The sequence below is a fragment of the Leptonotus elevatus genome, chromosome 9 (genome assembly GCF_054856555.1).
Source record: "Leptonotus elevatus isolate MCC_2025b chromosome 9, RoL_Lele_1.0, whole genome shotgun sequence".
NCBI lineage: Eukaryota > Metazoa > Chordata > Actinopteri > Syngnathiformes > Syngnathidae > Leptonotus > Leptonotus elevatus.
This window is the reverse complement of record NC_141247.1, coordinates 21,906,018-21,929,645: the sequence shown is the minus strand read 5'-3', so window position 1 is coordinate 21,929,645 and position 23,628 is coordinate 21,906,018. Positions and strand designations below refer to the sequence as shown.

At 39.4% G+C, this 23,628-nt stretch overlaps 1 long non-coding RNA gene across 1 annotated transcript; it reads right to left on the bottom strand.

Annotated features, from left to right (window-relative positions):
* Positions 1-896: 896 nt before the first annotated feature.
* Positions 897-22,921, bottom strand: LOC147168814 (uncharacterized). Its single transcript, XR_015095939.1, has 3 exons — positions 22,726-22,921; positions 15,262-15,350; positions 897-963 (listed from the first exon to the last, which is right to left on the bottom strand). It is a non-coding gene; the product is annotated as an uncharacterized LOC147168814 (long non-coding RNA).
* Positions 22,922-23,628: the final 707 nt, after the last annotated feature.

Sequence of the window (23,628 nt, the reverse complement as noted above, 5' to 3'; positions counted from 1 at the left end):
GCAAAATGACGACCTGCAGCTAAGAGTGAGAAATAAACGTCTGCTTTTGCTTTGCTTACACGGCTTAATGAGAGCGACGTGATGCACAGCGGCGCCGATAAATGACTCAGCAGAATTCGCCAACAGCTACCGTTACTCAACGGAAGGCTTCATACCGTGCATAAACGCACTGTACATACTGTACATTGTGCCGTTTTTGCCGCATCGATATTATGCAGTCGACATAAAACACATTAATGTGTGTGTGAAGGTACTTGCAAATCCATTTAGTCTCGCAAAGCAATAATCGCTTTGTGGGGTTCTTGTGCGGCAAAATGCGCCGTGCAAATGAGATTTGTGCGTTTTGATGACGGAAATGCCTTTCAGGCATAATGCCGCCGCCGCCGCCGCCGCCGCCGCCCTCGAGGTTAGCAACCTGAGGAAAGGCAACTTTTGTTGTGGATCTAATGCTGCATTGGATGGGATTACTATACAGTGAACATTGGCTGATAGGAAAGTAGTAATTCGTGTCACGCAAGTACACCAAAGTGATCGATCGCGACTGCTACCTGCAAGGTGAGATCATCATGTTTGAAGAGAATTACAGAAAATGTGGGAACGCCCGTAGTGAGGAATTATGTTGTTATAGTGTTCGTCTTATTTGTACTTTTTTAGGGCAACCAAAATGGCTTCTTTTATGATTAAAGTCCAGAGGAACTAGATTATTTTGAAGGTGAGCCTTTTCATAGTACTTCACAGTCGTGGTATTTGATTGACAGTTCACAGTTGAGTTGGGTGTGGCTTTCGCGCATTCAGTAGACACGCCCACAACATTTGAGAGCGGCGACATGGGCTTGATTTTTCGCAAGCCAGTTTCAACGTATCCTCACAAGTTTCTTACCGTTCAGGCCGTTCGTCCACACGATGGCGCCGTTTCGGAGCTTGAAACACGTCCGTCTGGACGCCTTATGCAGGATACTCATTCTGTCAACAACAATGGCAGATAGCCGTGTCGTAGTCGTTTTGCTCAGCCTCCTAAGCTATATAAATATTTAGCTTCTTTATTCCCACGCTCAACAAGCGGTGTTGTACTTGAATCACCCGCCATTGTCACTTCTCCTGTGTTCGTCTTTTTCATGTTGTTTTGATACATGCAAAGCCATGTTTGTTCTGTAGATTGCAATAAAGTTAGGGGGGGAAAAAAAAAGTGTTTGTCTTCTACGCTTTCCGTTAACTTCCTGTGGCTGCGCTACAGCGCCACCCCAGACTTGGCATATACATTACAGCCGTTAAACGTCTTCAGCGTCTTGAAATGCTTCTGTGTGTACGAGATTGGTTTGAGGAACGAAGCCGGTTTTGCGTCCGTCTGGACGGTGCCTTAGAAACCTCATCGTAAGCGGTTTCTCGTTAAGGCTTTCAAGAGGCAAAACTCGCTGAAGACCTTTTACGGATCCACAAAGTGAGATCCAGCAGACACACGAACGAGATTGACATCAAATCAACCGTCAGAGAGGAGCCGAGACAAAAATTGGTAAACAACATTTTGGCTGATGGAGACGCCGTTAATCTTAATCCTCGCCGTCTGCGTGGGTTTGTTCTTGGCCCCGGTCTTCTTTAAATTTACCGTTTGAACGTCTGCCACTGCTGCGAGATGACACACACACACACGCACATGCACAACACGGCACTTTACTTTTCAAAAAGGTACTCTTTGATTAACCTTGCCGATTCAAACAGTTTAATTAGCGCTCGTCTGTAACCTCCATCACTTATTGGAATAATGCCGGTAAATTCATTTACACAGGTAGGTGTGTGTGTGTGTATATATATATATATATATATATATATATATATAAATGTTTGTTCTCATCTTCAATGAGTTTAATTTATATTCGTGCTTGAAGGACGTAAAAGAAGTAGCTCGGTATTCCTGACTAACAAGCAAAGCAACATAATTGCTCGGATTATACGTTTGACTCAGTCACAGGCAGTATTTTGAAAAATGTCAATTTAGGTCCATGCCACGCCCACTCAGCTGTCAGAATGGCAAATTAAAAGCACTGAAAATAAAGTCACTTGTAACAACTCTGTTATTTTATTTTCTGTTTTACTGAATATTTTTTTGTGTTTTACTGAATATTTCTTTTCTGTCCGAAAAATTTGGGAGGTATTTTCAGAAAAACAGTAGGAAAAATTATTCAGCAAAAAATACTCAAAAAACAACCTGGTGCCCCGTTTTTTTTAGTATTTTTTTTATTTAACCTCTGAACTCTAAGTGACTTGTTGCATGGCGGACACTTTCCCGCATACTTCTAACGTACCGGTTTTGGGTGGGATGATACGGGCAACTCGAACAACAACGATATGTGGCCCACGATAACAATATCACGATACATGGTCAGAAATTTTGCCCACGATATTCAGTATGTGAGTGGCAGTAAAAACTTGCTGACTGTTCATCGCCAATATTGTCTAGATGCTAGTTCTTTACCACCATTTATGGATTAGCGCCCCCACAAACAGGACAGAAGAGATTAAGTACTGACGGTGACAGCAAAGGATCACAAAAGTCACGGTTTAAATTGGATCACAGATTTTTTTAGATGAAAAAACAAAACAAGATAAATTGGTTGGTTTTATAAAACACTTTTACCCATTAAATAATAAAAATAAAAAACTAATTTGGTCATTTTAGGATTTAGGAACACAACTTTAAGTGCAATAAGAGGCAGATGAATTCTTATTTTATATCTGCTCCATGTATAAAATAACAAAATATGAATTGCTTAAAGTCATTTTCCCCAAAATTAAAACGTCAATATTTGACATTTTGAGTTGAATGTTTTTATTTATTGGAAAATGTGTTTTATAAAATAAATGAAGACAAAGTTCTTCTTTTATATAATGAAAAAGACAAAGTGCAATTTAAAGCACATTCCCTTCCTTTAAACATGGAGAGTGAAAATACAAAGTAGCCAAGGTGCAGGATATTGAAAAAGTCAAGAAAGCAAGCCAGGTAGGTGATGCCAGCCCTTTTTTGCACGTCTGGGCCACCGTACCAGCCAGGCACTAATGCTAACACTAGCTGCTAGCCACTAACGTCAGAGACTTGCAGCTTATCATACAATGGCAACATAATTAACTAGCGGTTTTTAGCATCATAAATTAGCAGTTAAATATACTTTCGGGATGGCATTGTGATAATGTTGGTAGAAAATATGTAATTTAAATAAAAACTTCGATATGTAAGCCAACACGTCGAAAAAGGAAGTCAAGATGGCGGTCACGTCGCCACGCAGGCCGACTTCAAAATAAAAGTCCACCAAGGCAAATTGCATTGGCATCAATGTATTGTTTGGTAAAGCTTTCTTTTTTAAGTTGGCCTTGATGTAGGCGGCGTGTTACGTTGAGTAGGTTTGCAGCTTCATTGACATGTCTGAATGACGGGATAATAAAAACCATAAAGTGCTTTGCGCTGGTGTGCCGTCATAAAATATTGATGCTTCCCTTAGTGTATCGATGTGTTTGTTGCAACAGAAAGCACAACAATATATTGCAATATCAATTTGTTTCCCCACCCAAAGTACCGGTACCTTCAATTTTATCACTTACTGGTTCAGTTAAGAAAAATATACAAACATGTCAATCGATCGGCCTGATTTTAGTAAGTTAACAGTTAAGTTTCTATTACATGCGGGAAAGTGTCTGCAACAAGTCAGAAATAAAATAAAATAAAATACTCCGGAAAACAGAAGCTGGTACTTTGCTCTTTGGAATAATTGTTTTTTTATATATACACACATTATGTAAAAACTGAAAAAAAATACTCAGAAAACAGGAAAAAAATATACACAAAGAAAACAAAGCTCCCCCAAAAAATGTCAGAAAAACAATATTTTTTTTTTTTTAAGTGAATGCAATATTCTTCCATAGGCTTGCATTCTTTTCTCATAAAACTGAAAACAACAATGCAATGTATTTTCTGATACTTTTTTTTTTCCCCCCAGTGAAGCCAAAGACCAACAACACCTGATGCGGATTTAAGGATCAAGTGTGATTTCAAGGGATAAGTAAAGCCTCCATTTTATGAAATGGAATTCAAGCCCTTATAAAAAAAATGAGCCGGGTAAAATGTTTGTTTCATTGTTGAAACATGAAAAGGACACCGAGGATGATGCCTTGTGGCCACTGGTGTGCAGAAAACATCCAATTTATTAGCATTCTGCACCATTTGTCTCTATATTTTTTTTATGTATCGGTATACATACCCACACGCACGTCTCCCTTAGTGTATGCATTTGATTTGATGCATGACAAATAGAAGTATAAATTAAATTTGCCCGCGAGGGACGATTACATTTTCTTCTCATAAAAGCAGATGTAACATTAAAAGGCAGCATTGAAGGAAACTGCTTTATAGCAAAGAGAACGCTGCCTTTTTCCCAAGCAACCGGTCTTCACCAAAGTCAAAATCCATAGAGAAAACTAAGAAGGATTTAAAGCATCGTTGCTGTGCTGGCGAACGTAGCTACCTTCAAAGACGCAGACTGAACAGATGGATGAGAGCGCTTCGAGGATTCAAAAAAATTAAACCCAAAACATTAAAAGCTACTTTCATTAGCAGGCTAAAGAACAACTAAAGGGTTTGTGTGCACATTATGCTAATGCCGCACCCCGCTGATGAGAAGACTTTTGAATGTAATATTTGCTCCAATAATAATAGATGCTCGAACAGATGGCTGGGTGCGTCAAATAAACACCTCCCTCAAATAAACAATGGCATTTGTGCCACTATTAGTAACTACGATTGCCTCAGTTCAGACATGTTCATACATGGACATCAAAAGTTACTCATTTTTAAACTAAAAGCGTCACATAACTTGTTTTAATATAGATATCCCCTGCTATAAAACGCAGAAATCAGCAGGTTATAGTGACTGCTTTTACTGTATACTTACTCTAATGCCCTCAGATGTGGGAAAGGAGAGCCACAGTTGATGATGCAATTTTCAGCAGTTATTTGTTTTTTCTCCATTTCCACCCAAAATTAAAATGTTCAGAAAAACTGGGGGTGGGGAAAGATTGCAAAAAAATATATATATATCCAAAATTGTTTAATAAATTATTCTGAAAATAAATTTGAAAAACCGTATATAAAAAAAAAGGGGGGGGGGGAGGTCTCCAGAATAAAAAATATTGGGCGGAAAACAGAAAAATATATTGTTCCGAAAAGTTTAGAATAAAAATATTTTGGGGTTAAAAATAAATAAATAAATAAATAAATAAAAAGGAAAAATAGTCTGAAAATTAGAAACAAAAAATAAATCCCAAAAATAAATTCCTCAGAAAACCTTTTTTACCCCCAAGTGAATGTAATATGCTTCCGTAGGATTATAAACAGTAATGCAATGTTCTTTATTTGCATTGATCTATAGGTCAAGTTTATTATTATTACGACATGATCCACCAGAATTTTAGCCACAATACTCAACATGGTTCAATGAAAACCTCTCTGAATAAAAGCTGAGCAAAATTATCTGTGTAAAAAGTGGCAACGTTGGATCTCAATTGTGCAGGCGTACCTGACAAAGTACCCACACCGTTTGTGTGTCGCCGACGGTTAGAAAGCGTTTCCACGGCAACCGAGCTAATTGGTTGCGACCCCGCCAGTCAGATGTGAAGCACGGGCGCTCGCTGTTGGCCCTTCGCACCCAACACTGCTGCTTAGAGAAGCGGATGTGAAATGAAATGCGGGACGTCTTTGTCGTCAGGTGAACTCGCTCGCTTGTTCCGTATGACAAAGGATGAAAAGAACGCCTCCAATTGAATACATTTTGATTGCGAACAGTTAAAAAAGCGCAACTCACGAGGACTCATTTCAGCATATAATGCAAATGTGCTCTGCGTGCGACATCGCCACACTTTTTGCCTACCAATTAGTTGAGATTTCCAAACTTTCACAGCTCATTTAGCTTTGCCGGCAATGTATAGTGACTGGCACAGCAGTTAAATTATCTTCCATGAGTTGGCAGAAAATACAATAAATCTGTGTATCCGCCGCATTCATATTCATACAAAAGAATACGTCATGGCTTCCTGAGAGTATATCAGCTTCAAGTTCAATTAAACAGGCCCAAATTTCACACTAAGTAAGTCAATTTGGGGAAGGCATCGAGAAGAGATCATCATTAGTTCACTATTAATATATTTGTTATATTGTTTGGTAGTGAGCTGTGAAATTATTCTAATGTAAAATAGGCTGAGAAGCACCTGTTCTCAGTTTCTCGAAATAATTAAAATAATCTTTCTCACTTGAGCAGCTCTCCGATGCGAAGCAAAGTGCGCTTGCTTCAAACGGTTTGTCGCTTCTAGTCCAACTTTACTGTAACATTGACTTATAAATTAAAAAAATAAAAAGACCGAAAGAAATAAAACATCGTAGCCCCTTGAATTTGGAGTGGATGTTTGTCTTCTATCAGGAAGCATTTTAGCCACTTGTGCTAGTAGTCATTGATCATTTGTTAGGCTGGCTGGTTTCCGAGCCGGAGAAAGCAGAGGAGTCAAAGCGGTGCGCCTCCATGCTGGCCTGCACGCCGTTAATGCGCGCTGTCAGCTGTCTGCTTCACTGAAGACGCAGTAAAAAGGCAAGCGGGCCTGCGGGCTTCGGGGTCTTTCCTAACCTTTTCTCAGGAAACAAGCGTCTCCTTAGCTGATGTGCGCTTTGATGCCGGCTTTAGCCTTTGGAAAATGCCACCCCTAATTACCTGGGAAATCCATCTGAGGCCAGCCCCCTCAACCCCCCCCCCCCCCCCCCGCAGGAACTCCCTGTGTTTCGTCAAGTCCTGTGCTCGACGATCACGCTCAACTGGCTGCTCGCATTCTACGCGAGACGAGACGACGGTTCAAGTCGATAGCCAAATGATGTTATCGCGGCTATTCCGGCTAATGAGAGAAGCTAATTTAGCTCGATGCTCCATCATCACCTGAAGTCAGTCACAGATGAACCCAATTAAAATATATTTTTTCAACATTTTATTTATAAATTTTCAAGATTTCCAATGACAAACAAAATAAAATAAAAAGTGTGATAATAATAATAATAATAAATGAATACATTTCTCTCTCCACAAAGGAGTTATACAAGTAAAATGAGAAATAATAACAAATACACAAAAAATCAACAATCTGAAATCATACATTTTATTGACTAGTGACAAGCGCATGGCGTCAAAGTTAGCAGCTAGCGCAAGAAGCTAACAGAACACTCCGTGCAACGTCTTCCAGACCCAGAAAGCAAAAACCCTGCCACAGTTAGGCTTTAGCTTCAGGTGCTAGCTAGCTAGCTACCATGGTGCTCGTTTTACCTGCTAGGGAGCTAGCTAGCTAGCTAGCTAGCTCGCTAGCTAGCATCAATGACGAAAGCCAAACTGTGGCAGGGTTTTCACTTTCTGGACCTGGATTTGCCTCCTTTGCATACAAAATTCAAATCAAAGTCATTTGTTCCTAGCAACCCAACGGGAATTCAAGTAAGGACTCAAATGCACAACACCAGTCACAAATGACCCCAAAATATGTCCTCTATTCTGACAAAAAGCTAGTTAACTTCCTGTGCGAGTCCTTGGCAATCTTTTAACGTTAACAAAATGAAATCAACCCCTAACACAATGCCAGACGTTCACACACAAAACGCGCCACCTTTTGATAACCAGTGAAAAGCTAGCGCAAGAAGCCTACATATCTTCACTTAATGTCCTTGTAAACATCACAACAAGATGGATTTGGTTTTCGATTTTTCACGTGAATCTGGCTCAAAGTCCAAATAGAAGAATGTCTTACAATCACACTGAAATATTCGTGAAGAAGAATAAATCCTTGCTGGCTGAAAAGAGGTCAAAATCATATCAGTCCCTGCACCTACATACAATTAAACCAAATTTGTTAAGATCTCCTTTGCAGGAAATTAAAGCAATGAAAAATAAGAATAAGTAATTTTAATTCAATACGTTTTTTTCCCCCCCCGTAATTCATGAGCACAACTAATAACTTTATAAAGGGATAAGCCATAAAGGCTTTCTTCATAATTAAAAACCAACAAACAAAAAAAACATTGCGCCTACACTTGATTAACCTTTAATTACATCAAGGTTGTTCTCGCACATAGACATCATATTTGCTCACAGCCTCGCTCATTAGGTTTGTCAAAGTTCCGCACTTGTACAGTATGTTCAGATTTTTTAATTAAGCAGTCATTTTCTACATTTCCTGGAGTCTTTAAAAAATTAATTTGTCTGTTACCAAAGATTTTGTACTCATGTGTATTATGAGTAAAGTTACCCGCAAAAAAAAAAAGTCTCACGAAGCCACGCCCAAAGTCGACCATTGACAACAGAGTGACTTCAAGTTCAGTTTTCATAACGTGTTTAATGTCGTCCCACATTTCACTTAAAAGAAAAAATGTTTTGTTGCAATGAGAAACTCCGTTCCAGGTGACCTTTGTTCCATGCTTGATTATTTATTTATTTTTTGATGGTGCGTAATTTTAAAAACATTTCCTCTACTCGAGCAGATCCCTGCATACGAGCAGCTTGACACCCAAAATCACTTATTTGCCGATTTTGTTCCCCACATTTTTTCCTTTCAGTTTCCATTTCTTGATTTTTTTTTTTTGTGGGAGATGAAAGAGGAAAGAAAGGGAACGTTTTTGTGGAAATGTAGATTGGAGTTTGATCAGCATTTTTTGAAGAAAAATGTTTCAATGGGCATCAATTATATGCGGATTTTCGCTATTCATGGTCCGGCCTGCTTCCTAACCCCTGTCAATAGGGTTCCGCTTTATAGCTTAAAGTTGTAACATCACCATTCATACTACAGCGTTAGTAGGCCTAATAATTTTTGGTGGATTTGGAAAGACCTGCAAGTACCTGAATAATATTACAATTTTGAGCGATTTTTGTGAAAAACTACCAAAAAAATTTTTTTTTTTCCAGCAGTGAAATGGTCATTTTTATCCACAAGAACGCTTTTCACTGGGATAAAAAAAAAAATAATAATGTTGAAGGCTGAATGTTTTATACATGCATTGAGAAATGCATGATAAAAAATGAAATCGAATAACATACTATGGTGTGCATTTGATCAATAAAAAGCATTAAAATATGCACATAATTTTTGTCCATATTTATACTGGCATTTTTGTCACGCATCTGGTTAACAGGTCCTCTGTGGCCCCCCCAAGTAGCACTGATGAAAAATGACGGCCACCTCCATTGTTTAAGTTGCCCATCCCTGACCTCAATTAATACAATAGTAAGTCATCAGCACAGAAAATGTCTGAAAGCATTCAAAAGAGTCAGTTACGGCGGCAACCGAGCGTGCCTTCTTGTGCCGCTTGTCAAAGAATTCCTCCACTGCTGCATGCAAGAGCGCATTTGTAACCTCGAAGAGAACGCAAGGTTAGAATTGAAGTCACAATTTCCCATGACGATCAACATCAGCTGTGGTTACGATGCACATTTCCCTTCATGCAATCTCTAACCATAACACTATGCCAACATTTACTTTCATGTGGAATGAGTTGCTGACGCAGTAAAAAAAAAAAGAAAAAAAGAAAAAAAAATGCCTCCTTTTAAACAACTTCTCACTTCATGCCTCCCCTCCGGGACTTGTTACGGCGTCGCGTTCGAAGAATACTGCCGCACCATTAAATCCGCAAAACGAGGGGGTGTATTTTTAGCTATTAAAAAAGGGAAAACAAATTCTCTCTTCCGCTGTATTTCCCCCCCGCCTCCGCCTTCACCAAGCTCCATTAACTTTATGTATACAGTATATGGATGAAGCGCGCCGAGCCCAAGGAATTCCATCTCATGACCTCGGCCGCAATGCCGAGGATTTGCATTCCGTGCTCTCGTGAAACATGCTAGTCAAATATTCCTCCAGCTACGGTATAAATATATTACGTGCGGGCGCGAACACACCGCTTGAAAAAAAGCGTGGATAAGGAGCACAGGGTTCGGGCTTTTGCACTTTATTTGTACTCCCTCCACGAGCAGAGGCGGTAAGGTCAGGTTGTGACATTGTGAAAAGTTTATCGTCACCTCTAAAAATAAAACCGCGAGGGAGAAAAAAAATAAAAAATACCTGCACTTGGCAAAGTGAGCCGTTTTGTTGGAGGCGACATTCACCACTGCAGAGGACAAATGCGTCATCCCCGGCACGACTGCTGCAAGTTTTTAATCAGCCGACTTCCCCGCTAAAGTGACAATTAGCGGCTAATTTGGACTCGGGGAAAGGGGGCGGGGGGAAGAGCGAATGACGTTGCAATTCTTACGCTCCAGTCGGGTTCGCTTCGGGCACGCGCAGACTTCCATTTCTGCTCATAGCTTTTTTTATTACAGACGTTTACGTCATGCAGCTGGAGATGGATGTTCCAGGCAGGCCAATTTCAACTTGAAGGCTTTGTTTCATCAGGTTTCGCAGTTCAGGGTCAGCCATCTTTCGAGTATACCTGGTTAAAATTTTTGGCTGCTTATTGGACAGACTAGGACAAGTTCACCTTTGAAGGATTTCAGGAAATGGCTGAAATAAGCGGTTTTCAAAACAAATGGCAAGGATTTCTGTGACATCTGACTCAATCATTTTGCACTTATTGCGAGACGAGCCCAGTCGACTACAGGTTATGCAGTACTTTCATGTTGCAAAGTAAAACTCAAGTTTTGTGTTTTAGTCATCGAACTTTGCCACGAGTGACGAGCAACTGATTATTTAGCGGACTGGTACTCGCTCATGTGCAACATTTGCGCGTGCGAATAAAAGTGTGTTCTTTAGAAGGTTCTTGGGAAATTTTAGCAAGAAGAAGGCACATTTTCAACCCTCTGCCAATGATAGTCACAAAACTCAATGAACGGGCACAAACGATGACAAACACGAAAGTTCCTCACCATTTAGCATCACCACCATTTTCATATTGCAGTTTGCAAGGCAAAAATGTACATTTTGTCATTTAGCAAAAATGAGAATCAAAGATTTTTAGTAATTTCCGTTCCAAACATCTTCATTGGGCTCACGGCACCCACCGTGAAAGCTCGAGGGAAGCTCGGCGCGACTTGCGCCGCAGCAGCTAGCTAGCAACAAGCTTTGGCTGGCTACTAGCGCATCCAAGTCAAGAATCATCGCCTCGAATAAGCGACACTTCTGCCAACAAGTATCGTTCTCACAAAGGGATAATGAGAAAACACGGAGAAGCCATGTTAGCTTAGCAATTAGCATTGACAGAAATTAAGTGCTTGGGTGGTGGAGTCCACTTTTCAGAGACGTCTAAAAAGCGGGGGAAAACATCCACCTTTGAATAACAAAATGTTTTTTAAGGGGGATATATTTTCTCAAAAATTCCAAGAGTCACTATTTTTTTTTTTTTTCGGCGCAATCATTTGCAGCACAGAACTGTAATGGAGTCAAGTCTAATGCAGCTGTTGAGACAAATAACAGCTTAATCAATTTCTAATGCATTAGCGTGTCAGCCAAACAAGTGCGTCAGCCAGATCGTAGAGGAAAAAAAGGCCCGACAGCCCCAATCAACATTTGAATCGGTTCGAAAATCACTGGTGTCGACTCCAAAATGTCAGCGGGAGGCAAAACAAGCCTGCAGTCATTTGTATTGATCAAGCACCTCGATCTGCTCCCACATATCCAATTACGTTGCGTTCCGCTGTCTGCACCAGACGACTCGAACCCAACGGCTTTGTCTTTTAATAAAGAGAAGAAAAAAAAAACGCTCACTTCTTTCACTCCTATTTGACTTCAGACTCATGAGTGAACCTCGAAGCCAAACAATAATAAATCGGCGCAAAAATGTTGATGCCCACCTCCGTGTTGTGTCATTAAGATTCATCCATTATTTCATGAATCACGTAAAAAAGTCCATTTCATTTCTATTGCACACCTCTCACAGTCGTCTAATTAAAAATGAAAGAGACGTGATCAAGAGCTGCTCCTGGAGATCAGTCGTATTCCAAAGTGAAAGACGTGCTTTAAGTCATCCCCGTCTTCACTTGCGTCATCTTCCCAAAGCACCTTTCAAGCAAAGACTTTTTTAATCAGGCAGTCGTATTAGAATAGGAAACATTTTTCCCCTCAGATTACATAAGGAAATCCACATGTAGCCGCCGCCCTCAATTCTCTTCAATGCTCATTCAAGCTGGACGATGCAACAAGGCAACCGCTTTTTTTTTTTTATCCCCCACACCCCAAAAAAAGAACATCGCTTGCCGCTTTGTAAAGTCGTTAACGTGCGCTGACCTGTAATTCTTTGCGGGGTTAAGTGAACATTTGCTGGAGAGCGACACGGTTCACAGGTGGACTCGCAGAGTCGTTACGAGGCTCGCATGATTACAGTCAACAAACGCAACCGCAAGAATTCTTCTTTTTTTTTTCTTTTTGGAAGATCTTTCAATAGCGTTGATGTTATTCTGATTAACGCCAGCTGGTGTGTTTAAAGAGCCATCAGTGAGTAAAGATCTGGAAAGCTCTTACCAAGAACATTAATTGATGATGTGGTTAATTGATTTTCGAGCTCATTACAAGGTGGAAGGTGGAATTTAGTGACAATTTCAAGATTTTTTTATTTTTTATTTTTTTTGGCGCTCATTACATCCTAAATCGAGTCTATTGACTAAATAAAGAGCGATGTGGAAAGCCATTACAGAACCCGGTCGTTTGAGTTGGGGCGACATGATTGGCTGCCGATCGATGTCGAATGTGCTACAAGTGTTTCCTAAGCAAGAGGAGCGTTTCAAAGAGAAACAAAACTAAATAAAAAAAACAACATGATTTTCAATCAGAGTTCCAAACTTGTTTTCACTCATATGTATACATCCTATGTTGATTTCACACACGAGAGCTGGAAAAACAAAATAATATTATTAATTAGGTTTTGTGGTGCGACTTTGCATGCTTTGTTGTGGCTAATAGATTTAAAGAGTACTACTACTTGAAGCCAAACAACCGACGAGGATTTGATTTAATGTATTTAATTTTTCAATAATTTTTTATAGCATACAGACTAAACGACTAAAGCTCTGGAAAGCCCTTCCGAAACTGTTAATTTGAGGTATGAAAATCACTAAGATGATTGGTGCGCATTTTAGTAAATTGACCTTGGCCACGCCCCCTTTTGCTGAAAATGTCCAAATTTGGCAGGCTGTAGCGCCCAAACCCCTTCTTTGATTTGCCTAAAATTTTAGGTTTAGTGTTGTGACATGACTATCAACAAGTACACCAAGTTTCATTCAAATCCAAATCTGCTTGGTTTAAAATTTTCAGATTTTTTTGAGTTGATTTGGCATTAACGACATGAACCTCAATATCCTTATGAGCAGGTATTTAAAAAAGAAAAAAAAAGAACTACATGGAGAGAACCTCGAGTCCATTATTTCATTGCGAAGAGGCAAATATTGCAGACAAACAAAAAGCCATAACAGACCACAACAATATCTCAGGCCTTGCTGGCAATATGGTAAAGTTGCATCAGTGAGGAGTGACAACACGCCAAACAAAGCTCATGCAGGCTTCTTGTGGGCATATTTTATATTTATGAAACAAGTCACATTAGGAAAACAAATAGCAGAGGGACGTACGTGCGGCGAGACCAACGACATCCTATACTCAAGCTTCCCTCGCGATGCTTATCTTTACGAGCTCATTATTACCACGTGCAAAAGCGGCAGTCGCTGATCTGTGGCATTTATCTGGGCCGAGAAGAAGCAGCCAATTAGCGAGTGCTTATCTGGCAGCGGAAACGAAGGTGCACTAAAGAATTAAGCGGCTCCATAAATTTTGGACGCTTGACGAAGATGCAAATCGGGTAACTGGATGTACGGCGCGAAAAATGTGAGCGCTACCTTGTTTGTGAGATTTGCATGATTAGCGTGTTAGCGCCAATAATGGCCGTCTCACTAATAGACTCCACAATTAGCGTCCGGGTGTATCAGCCACTTATGACTAATAAATACCTCTCTCAAAAGAAATGGGTGGTGATTGTACTTACCTCAGGTAAACGTTCCACCAAACAATGCTAATCAGTGCAAACAATAGCCGCATACGCTACATATGTAGCGTCCAAGTGTCAACATGCCGTTCCCGTTTACACAAAACGTTAGCAATGATATTTAAAAGACTTCTCAATTTTATTCTTAACTCAAGTTTCACTTCACTGGCGTTTTTAATATCCTGCTAAAATTGTTTCATATTCCAACAACGTATTAATGAAGGCCTCCCACCATCTGTGCTCAGAGTTAATAAAAGTCCCCGGCCACCGTTTTTTGTGCGCAACTTAACGTTGGCTCTCATCTCCATAACCGTACTAATAATGAGCACTCGACCATGAAGAAACCATGATGGCGCTCATAAAAATAACGACACATTTAGTATCTCTTATTACAAGTATGCTTTAGTGCCTTTCGTGTTACATGTAAATAAAAACAAGGAATCTGTTCAGGCTAAAACGAGATGAAGTGAGTATTTCTGTAATGGAAGGAGATTATTGTGGAAACATTTAACCCTGAGATGAGAGAAATTGTATTGAAACTCCTCATTTGAGTAACAGGACTAAAAGTAAAAAAAAGTTTTTCCACACAGAGTTAGCGAACGATGAGCTATAGCAATGTGGCTAAATAGCACATATGCTAAGATAGCATGACTAGATGTCCTGTATTGACCCGGACATAAAAAATAAAAAATAAAAATTTAACTGTTAAATTCCATTTGCGTTCTGAGTCTTATCCCCGTATACATACCAAAATGTTTTGTTAAAAGTTATTATTTCATTCATAATAATAATTTTAAAAAACTTGCTAGCTGGCATGTTTTCATCATACCGGCACGAGAACTACTTCCTGCTTTCGTGTCTAAGAATGATGGGAAATGTAGTCCTACCATCCTAATACTGTGGTCGTCTGGTGTTGGACCCAACGCAAGCTGAGCTTTTTGCGACATATTTTGTCAATTGTTACAATGCGGGGGCCGAGCAAAAAAAGGTTTGATAGTGGGGAGTTGTTGAACTTTCAAGCAAAATAGTATTTAGCATTAAAGTAAGATCGACTATCGATTAAATTTGGTGAGAATAAATTGTATACTTGATTTTCGGCGAAATTGGAGCGTCCCATTTTTAAATGTTCTAATATATGGTCACCCTATGCGAATAGCATGTTGACACAAAACTAATTTAAGTACCGGGGCTGATTTAACCCCACAGGTCAAATATATTGAAAAATTAATGAGTGCACTTACTTTTGGCCTGCAGCCGATCTGAATGATGCAATTTCCTGTGTCCAGGCCCGTACCCACGGGTGCCCCCCGCACTTGAGGCATGGATCTCTCTGGAAAAAAAAAAAAAAAAAAAAAAAAGAGAATTAAAAAAAAACAAATGTTCTCATTTTATCAAGAAGCTATATTTGTGTTAATAAAAAACTTTTTTTGTTATTATCAGTAAGACATTAAAACTATGGATCGTGTGATATTGTTTGATTGATGACCAGTCTTGTGCGCTATTTTGGTCATTTTAAAATAGTTTTTTTTGGGGGTGTTGCATTTCGTAATGCGGCATGTTATGCGTAAAACAGTCTGTGCACATTTTGTAAATAACGAGAGTCGATGACACCGTGCTAAACTGGCACATGGGACAGTCTCGCTTAACATAAACCCCCCCAAAAAAAGCTTACGTCACATAATATCACAAAAGTGCAATTAACGGTCGCTAAAACAGATGAGGACATCTCTCTCTGCTTACTGTATGCCCACAGCAACCTCTGAAAATATCAGAACAGTTGGATTTTATGGATCAAGTGAGTAAGTTTCATTGCTGAAGGACTTCAATTACTATAATTCATGGTGAAGTCTAAGTTTAGAAAGTTGGGACAGGCAATAAACGTTTTTTCCAGATTTAGATTAAAAGTCATTTTAATGACAGCACTTCTTCCAGTCCTCAAACAAAGACAACACACGGGTTTAATATCTTGTTGCTTGCTATTAACACGTTGAATTGCTATGAATCCTCCCAGTCAGCTTTTTAATTATTCAGTGTCTCATCATGTGTTAGGACGTGTCGCGTCTGGGGACAAGAAAAAGGAAAAGACAAAAAATATATATATAGTAGGTGATGTGATGAATTTCACAGTCGAGAACAGGTGGAAAGGAAGAGTAAGGTTGTTATACACGTTTTAAGAGACTTTATCAACTGTAGAAATTAAGTAGAACTACTCACTCATGACGAGGAAATCCAAAGAAAAAGAAAAACGTGGAGCTCATATTTTGAATCAATCAACTTTTGTGTATACCCCAAAAAAAAAGTTGAGCAATTGACCGCCCACCAAAAAGGCTTACAATTGCCCCACAGCATGGTGCCAAAGCACTACTTTTAATAATTAAATCTCCTCACCGCAATTTAATAACTGCGCCAAAGCACTACCTTTCTATCTACAAAAGTTTGGCGCCATCTATGGTTGTTTCAGAGAGATTTTGGAGCAAATAACTGAGGCGTTAGATGCTAACGCTAATGCTAACCACACTGGGCCGGTCCACTGTTTACAGCAAAAGTAGAAAATCCAAGATACTTTTTAGTTTGGTATTTGAAAGTCATGATATCACATAACGGGTATGATCGCTTCACTTGAACATAGTAGGAATGCAAATCCACTGCAATGGATATTTATTTCACAAGGTCTTTTGAGTAAAAGATAATTTGGAGAAATATATTTTTTTCATTATGCAAGCAGTTCTGATGTATTGTTTGCCCTTGCACTAGAAGGCATTAAAGAAATTAATGGCACCAAGGAGGAAAATAATGAGAGCCGGACAAAACGTGTTGGAGTGCAGATGAATGCAAATGATGCTCTAATACCTGACTTGGCTTAATATGTAAATAAATCTCACTGTATGCAAATGTTTTTTGTCCCTTTCTGACTTAACACAATCAGTTGCTCGACATTGGGACTCTAAGTCAATGTGAACTAGGAGTCCCAACGTCAACTTTCCCACATGGCAATAAGCTCCATTTTCAAAGTTCTAAATTTCACTTTTCTTTGTATTGCTCTAAAAATTGAGTTTGTGATATACGGCTTGTGTCAGAAAAGTTCCAGGACTAGTGCATTTCAAAGGCAAAACCAGATGCTGTGGCAGGAAAATGGTTGCTTCAGCATCACAAAATTACCTGAGCATCTGACAGTTCCTTGCCAAGAAGACGGTCATGTTGGAGAATGTACGTTAGACTCCAACAGCATTATTTTAGGGCAATGTTATTGCTTTCTTTAAAGCAAAGCAACGATCTAAAGCTGAAAAAACTTTTTTCTTTACAAAATAAATTTGAAATGAACATGCTTCTTAAAAAAGGGAATCTTTGGTTCAGTGGTGTAACATCATGCTAAGAGGCTCCGGTGCAAAAAAAAAAAAGAAAGAAAGAAATTGCCCCCCCCAAAAATGTTATTATTTGAGAATAAAATTTATGTTTTACATAATACTTATTGACCTTTTTTTTATTTTACACTTGAAAAATACAACAATTAAAAAAATAAATACTACAAAAATTTTAAAAAACCGAATCGTTTTGGGGTTTTTTGACAATAAAAACGTTTTTCTTTTTTTTTAATACAGTTGCTGTAAAAACTACAACTATTTTTTAATGGGGAAAAAAATACTACTAAAACTTAAAATTTAACATTTGAAAAAAATTGAAAGATAAAAACAAACTTGCTATTAAGACAAATTAAACAAAAAAATTAATGGGCAAAAAAGGGATTTGAAATAGATCTTTTGAGACACCAGTCCTGGAACCTTCCTGACACACATTTTAGGCATTTCTTTAATTATTGAAATTATAATCCAAGCATCTTGGGCTATATTAAAAAATGTATTCGCCTACTCACAGTTTTAATAGTGAACCAATTTTCTGTTATTCATTGGGAGGGGGGGGGGGGCTGTTTTTGTTCTCAAGCCAAAGCCATGTCTAATAAAAAAACATTGCACTGGTGCCATCTGGTGGCATTTTGTTGTTGAAAAGGAACTTCACTCAGCCAGGATAAAGTTTTGTCTAATAGTAAAAAAAATAATAATTCTAAACGTGTGTGGCGCCATTTGGTGGTATCTAAAAGCAATTACAAAAATGTTTAAAGGGTGAATTTCTTATATTTGATTACACTTCTATGGTGGGGGAAAAAAACTCACAAAAATATCCACATTTAAGAGTCAAAATTAAGTTATTGTCGGCAGAAAGTAGTCACGCGCCGTTCGCGCATGCAAATGTGGATTTGATCTTCCTCGGATGACTGCTGTTCTGATTGGGTCCGACCCTCAGGCAGCAGCGCATCCGGTCCCATCTCCACCTCGGGGGGGGGGGGGGGGGGGGGGGGGGGCTCGAAATGAAAATATTGGCAGACCGATTGGTGAAGCGGCGTCCGGGAGCCAATTAAAGGCGCCGCCTTCTCATTCACATTCAGCGAAGATTCATTTAGCGGCGCTTTCATCACGGGGGGGGGTCTCGCAGGGCTTTCGTGGGAGATAAAGAACAATGGAGGGAAGAAAAGTGAGATGCTGCGCGCACGCCGACGATGAGGTGATAATTCATCGGCAGGGGGCTGCTTTGAGGGGATTAAAATGAGAACATGTTATTGCCATCAATCTCATATCAACTTTGAAAACAGGCCAACGGGAGCTTCGCTGTTGCTACGTGTGGCAGTTGATGCCACATTTACACTCTTGCTACTCCAACGGCTTAATTTTAATTGAATGAGGCCTATGCAGTGAATCCCATTTTATCACAGGGGGGATGCATTCAAAACAAAAACAAAAAATCATGATGATAATCCAGAAAAGTAAGGTGACCGAATATCCTTTTTCCACAGAGACAGTCCTGTTTTTTGAGCCATGTGTATGTCAATCAAACAGTAGTCATAGCGATTCATACGCTAAACCCATTAACTCATTCAAACCCAAAAACGTATAAATATGTTTAATACTTTGTCCTGCACTCCCAAAAATGTATGTTTTTTTTTTTTTTTTTTTATGCAAGAGCATACAGAAGAAGGCTTTGATACAGCTTTTGACACGAAGAGGTGGCTTAAAGCAGTGGTAGTCATTACAAAAAATGAGTTATAAGAGATCAACCAGGGCCATGTTGCCAAAAAGCTATTTTTGTCTGTTTTCACCAGGAATGTGAATATCGATGAAACTGAGCTATATTCTAATGATAATTGCTGCAAAACAGAAACAGATACAATTTTTTAAAAAATCCTGATGAAAGAAGACTCAATTTTCTCTTGGTATGTTTTTATAGCAGAAAACACAATATTCTGTGGGCTTTACAAAATCAGTCCAAATCCAGTAAAACAGCCAGGAGCAAAGTGGGTTGCTTCAGTCAAAATGGCTGGGAGGAAATATAAATATATATTTATAATTAATAAATTCCGTCTTATTTACTTCCAAATTCACATTTGCGTTCTAATTCACATCTGCATCTAATCAGTAGAAGGTGTGTTTTTGTTATACAGGAACTAGCACTATACTTTTCTGCCAGCATGTTTCCAATGCAGGATCGGCGCGAGATAAACTACAAAAAAGGTTGGATGATGGTAAGTGCATTGACTTGTTTAGCTAGCGCTAGCAAGATAGCATTTAGCCTTAGTTAAAGTAATAACCCCCCCCCCCCCCCCGCCCTTGACATGATCTGAAACAAAAAAGTATCTTGGTCTCATCAGACCGCGGCACATTTGAAAGACACTTCTACAATATAGTGCACTTAAGTTAAATGAACACAAATATTGTGAAGATTTAATTTGTGTTAATTTGCTATCCATAACATGATCTGCAATAGCGTAATAGCTTTCAAGTGCCGCCATCCGTTTTAAAATGGCCCCAGCTAGAAACAACACGTTTTTGAATGCGCTCCACTCATTTCCTAGTGACATTTTGAACTTTCGAGTAACCTCCGTGAGAGCCCCTTTGAGGGTTAAAGTCAATCGAATGCTTGCTTGAAATGAGAGCGAATCAGTCTCCCCGCATTGAGCCGCTCTGACACCACGCCGACGCATCGGCCATCGGCGGCTTTAATTCAACTTTAATTGGTATTAACGGCGCAGGCGTTTAAGGCGGAGAGCGGCGGGACTTCTTTCAAGACACCTTTGAAGGAACCATCAAGCTCTCATGTCAGAGGAGAAAAAGTCTGCAAATGAGCAATGTTGGAGCCGATCGGTGGGAACGCGCTGGGAAACTGATCCGCACACCGAGCTTAATTAGTTTCCCATAATGATGAAAAAACATTTCAAAGAGGGTAATTAGTTCGGATCCAGCACGCAGGCGTGTGACGCTGTCCCAATGAGATAAATAACCTGAGTGATAAATCACGTCGCGCATCGGCAATAAGCAGCAAAAGAGGTCAGCAACTTCAACTGGTAACAAAAATGCAGAATTATTTGTTTGCTAAACAAGACCCAAAAAAAAATAAAAATAAAATAAAAATAAAAAGTACTTGAAATTCCCTGCCAGTCCTGTAGGTGGCAATAATGAGAATTACAAGATGGACATTTGCCATCTCTGACCTTACTCGCCCCCAATGCAAGCAGACCGCAGCAAAACGCAAACTTGAATGAAATGTACGTCTTGGCCTTTGTCACGAGTTGAAATTTGAAAGCGTCCACATTAACGCTACTGATGTAACGATATGTCAAACGTATCATCCAGCAGGATTGCTCCGTTCAAAATAATGGAAACACTAAAACCCAACCACTTCAGAAAAAGCTTTAAAAAAAAAAATCAGGAATATCGCCAGTTTCTGATTAATTAGCAAAACTTTTTTCTTCTTTTTTTTGGGCAGTCTCGGGACTGCAGATGAAAAATAACCTGTTGGCTAATATTTACTGTCATGTTTATTAATATGTACTGTCCCCAATACACAAATAGCTTAAAATTTTTAATTTGTTATTATAATTTTCATTATGTGTTCCAAGAATAAGTCATAGAATGCTAAAGAATAATACCCTATGTAAATGTCTTATATTACCTCTTAACTCATTCACTGCCATTGACGGCTATAGACGTCAAAAATTAATTTGTACTATTTCTATTAGTTTAACATTTTTTCCACTTTTGTTAACAAGAGTATGAAAAAAAATACTGTACATTTAGACCAGATAAAAAATGTGTGATTAATCATGAGTTAACTATTAAAGTCATGCAATTAATTACAAATAAAAATTGTAATCGCCCTAATTTTAATAATCTTTTTTTTTTAATATTTAAAAAAAGAAAACATTATTAAAAATTTGGTTTAAAAAAAAAAAGATTCAAATAAATAAAAGATTATAATAAATTAAGTCATCAGGCGATTACAATTTTAATTGTAATTAATCACATGACTTCAATAGGTTTTCATTCTTTTGTTAAAAATGGAAAAAAATGTCAAACCAACAGAAATAGTTCAAATTAATTTTTGACGTCTAAAGCCATCAATGGCAGTGAATGAGTTAAAAAAAAAAATGGGCCAATATTTTTTTCCACATTTTTGTTCTTTCCCCCATGTTAACATAGCCTATTGCAACATAAGACAAAAAGTGTTGTTTTTAATTAATGAATGTATTTATTTATTATTCTAAATTGACATGAGCTGCAAAAATGACCTCAGAACTCTTACAGAAACTTTCTGAAAAGTTCCCACTTAATTTCCCTGCACAAATTAAAAACAGTGGAACTTTGAAAATGTGCCAATTTATTTATTTTACTTATCGGCCAAATAATCGGTTATCGCAATTTTATTCTGCCCAATAGTGGAATCACATTGGCCTAAAAAAAAAAAAAAAATCCCATAATCGGTAAGGTCCTACTTTTTTTTTTTTTTTTTTCAGTTCTAATTACCAAGCCGGGATATGAAAACTGAAAAACACGTGAGCGTTGTCCTCTAAAAGTGCAGCGTCAGTCCATCGTTGCCAACTAAATTGTTCCTACTGGGATTGTTTGAATGAGTCGAAATCGCTGCGCCTGCCTCACAGCGCAAGTATGCGCCCGCGAGGGCAATTAGACAACAGGCCAAAGTCGAGCGTCCCCCTGAAGGCCGCCGCGTCTGTGGCGTGCTGATAACATTGACGCGGCCGCAGACAATGACGGGACGACCGGCTTGGCGAGGAAAACCAGCGTGACGGATGAAAGGAAGGTTCGACCGTCCTCAGTCCGCAAACGTGGGACGCGTCAACGCATCCAAACTCACCCCAATGCCACTTTTACAGTCACGTGACGTGACGGATTACGTCGCGGGGAGTTTCCAGCAAATTCGACGCGTTGAATCGACGTCAGGCGTCAGATCACTGTGATTGGCTGTTAAGCTAGCGAATCAGCGCACGGGGCAAGAAGAGCAAGTGACAACGCGGATAAACGGTACTCAACTCAACTTGATGGTTTTTCAGGACAGCACACGTCAATATTAAAAACCCCCATAAAGAGGACATGATCATATTTCGGCAAGAAGATTTGCAAAGTAGTTTAAAAACTCCTTATTGTATTTTGGAGGTCGGTAAATGACAACACAGCACAGTGGCAGTTTGGCCGACTTCAAAGAAGGTGGTTTCAAAGCTGTGAGTGATGTGGTAAATAGACATAGTTTGCTCTTTTTTTATATATATATAGTCGCTGTTCCTCCACCTCGGCCTGAAGTCCTCGGAGCGTCCAAGTAAGCACAGCCACGCGGTAGAAATTCAATCATAGCGGTGGACTCACCAGTGACAATCCAAGTCTCCGTCGGGCAGAGGAAATCCAAGTTGTTGGAAAGGTAAAAACGCCCTCAAAATAAACGTTTTGTTTGTCAATGACCGCGCATTTAACAGCGCGAACTTGTGGATTAGCGCCCGTTTTCGCTTTAACAGCTGGCCGCCGCGTTTACCCCGGCGTCCCTGTCAACATCCTTCTGAGTTGATTACGGTTTTATACCCCGCCCCGGTAAAGCGGTTGCCGGTTACCTTTAGGAATAATGACTACCGCCGCCGATGGTGCGGAGGGGAATTACTTCTCGCGCATGCGCTGAAGGTACGTAATCGTCGCGGGCGGTGCGGTGCGTATTTACGTCATTTTTTTACGCGAGGTGCGGACGTCTGGCAAAACAAAAAAACTAACGAAAAAATTGAAGGAATTAATGTTTTTCCACAATGCTATACTTTTTTTTTTTTCAAGGACTTTTCAATTGAAAAAGTCAGAACACTTTGGAGCAAATCGTCGGACGTGAGTCAGTGACATCATCTAACGATGTGATGTCATGGCATGTCGCTCACCGTCTGAACTTTCCACTCCTTCACTTGAACTTTGACTTTCTTCCATGGAACTTGCACTTCCTTCCATTTGATGAACCTTGTGCTTTTTTTGTTTTTCTGCTGAACTTTCCACCTCTTTCTCTTCTTCTAGTGCACCTTCTGCTAATGAGGCCCGACTGTTCTCCTTCATCCTGAGAAACATTCACATCAGTGAGCCCCGGAGGGGGCGGGTTGGGAGGGTGGGAGGCTTGGTGGGATGTCAGCCGGTCCGAGTCGAGTCAAAGCCAAGAAAAAGGCAACGCTTAGTGCAATAAGAACTAACGGCCCCAGTCACACACACATACAAAACACTGTATACACTCACAGAAATATTTCA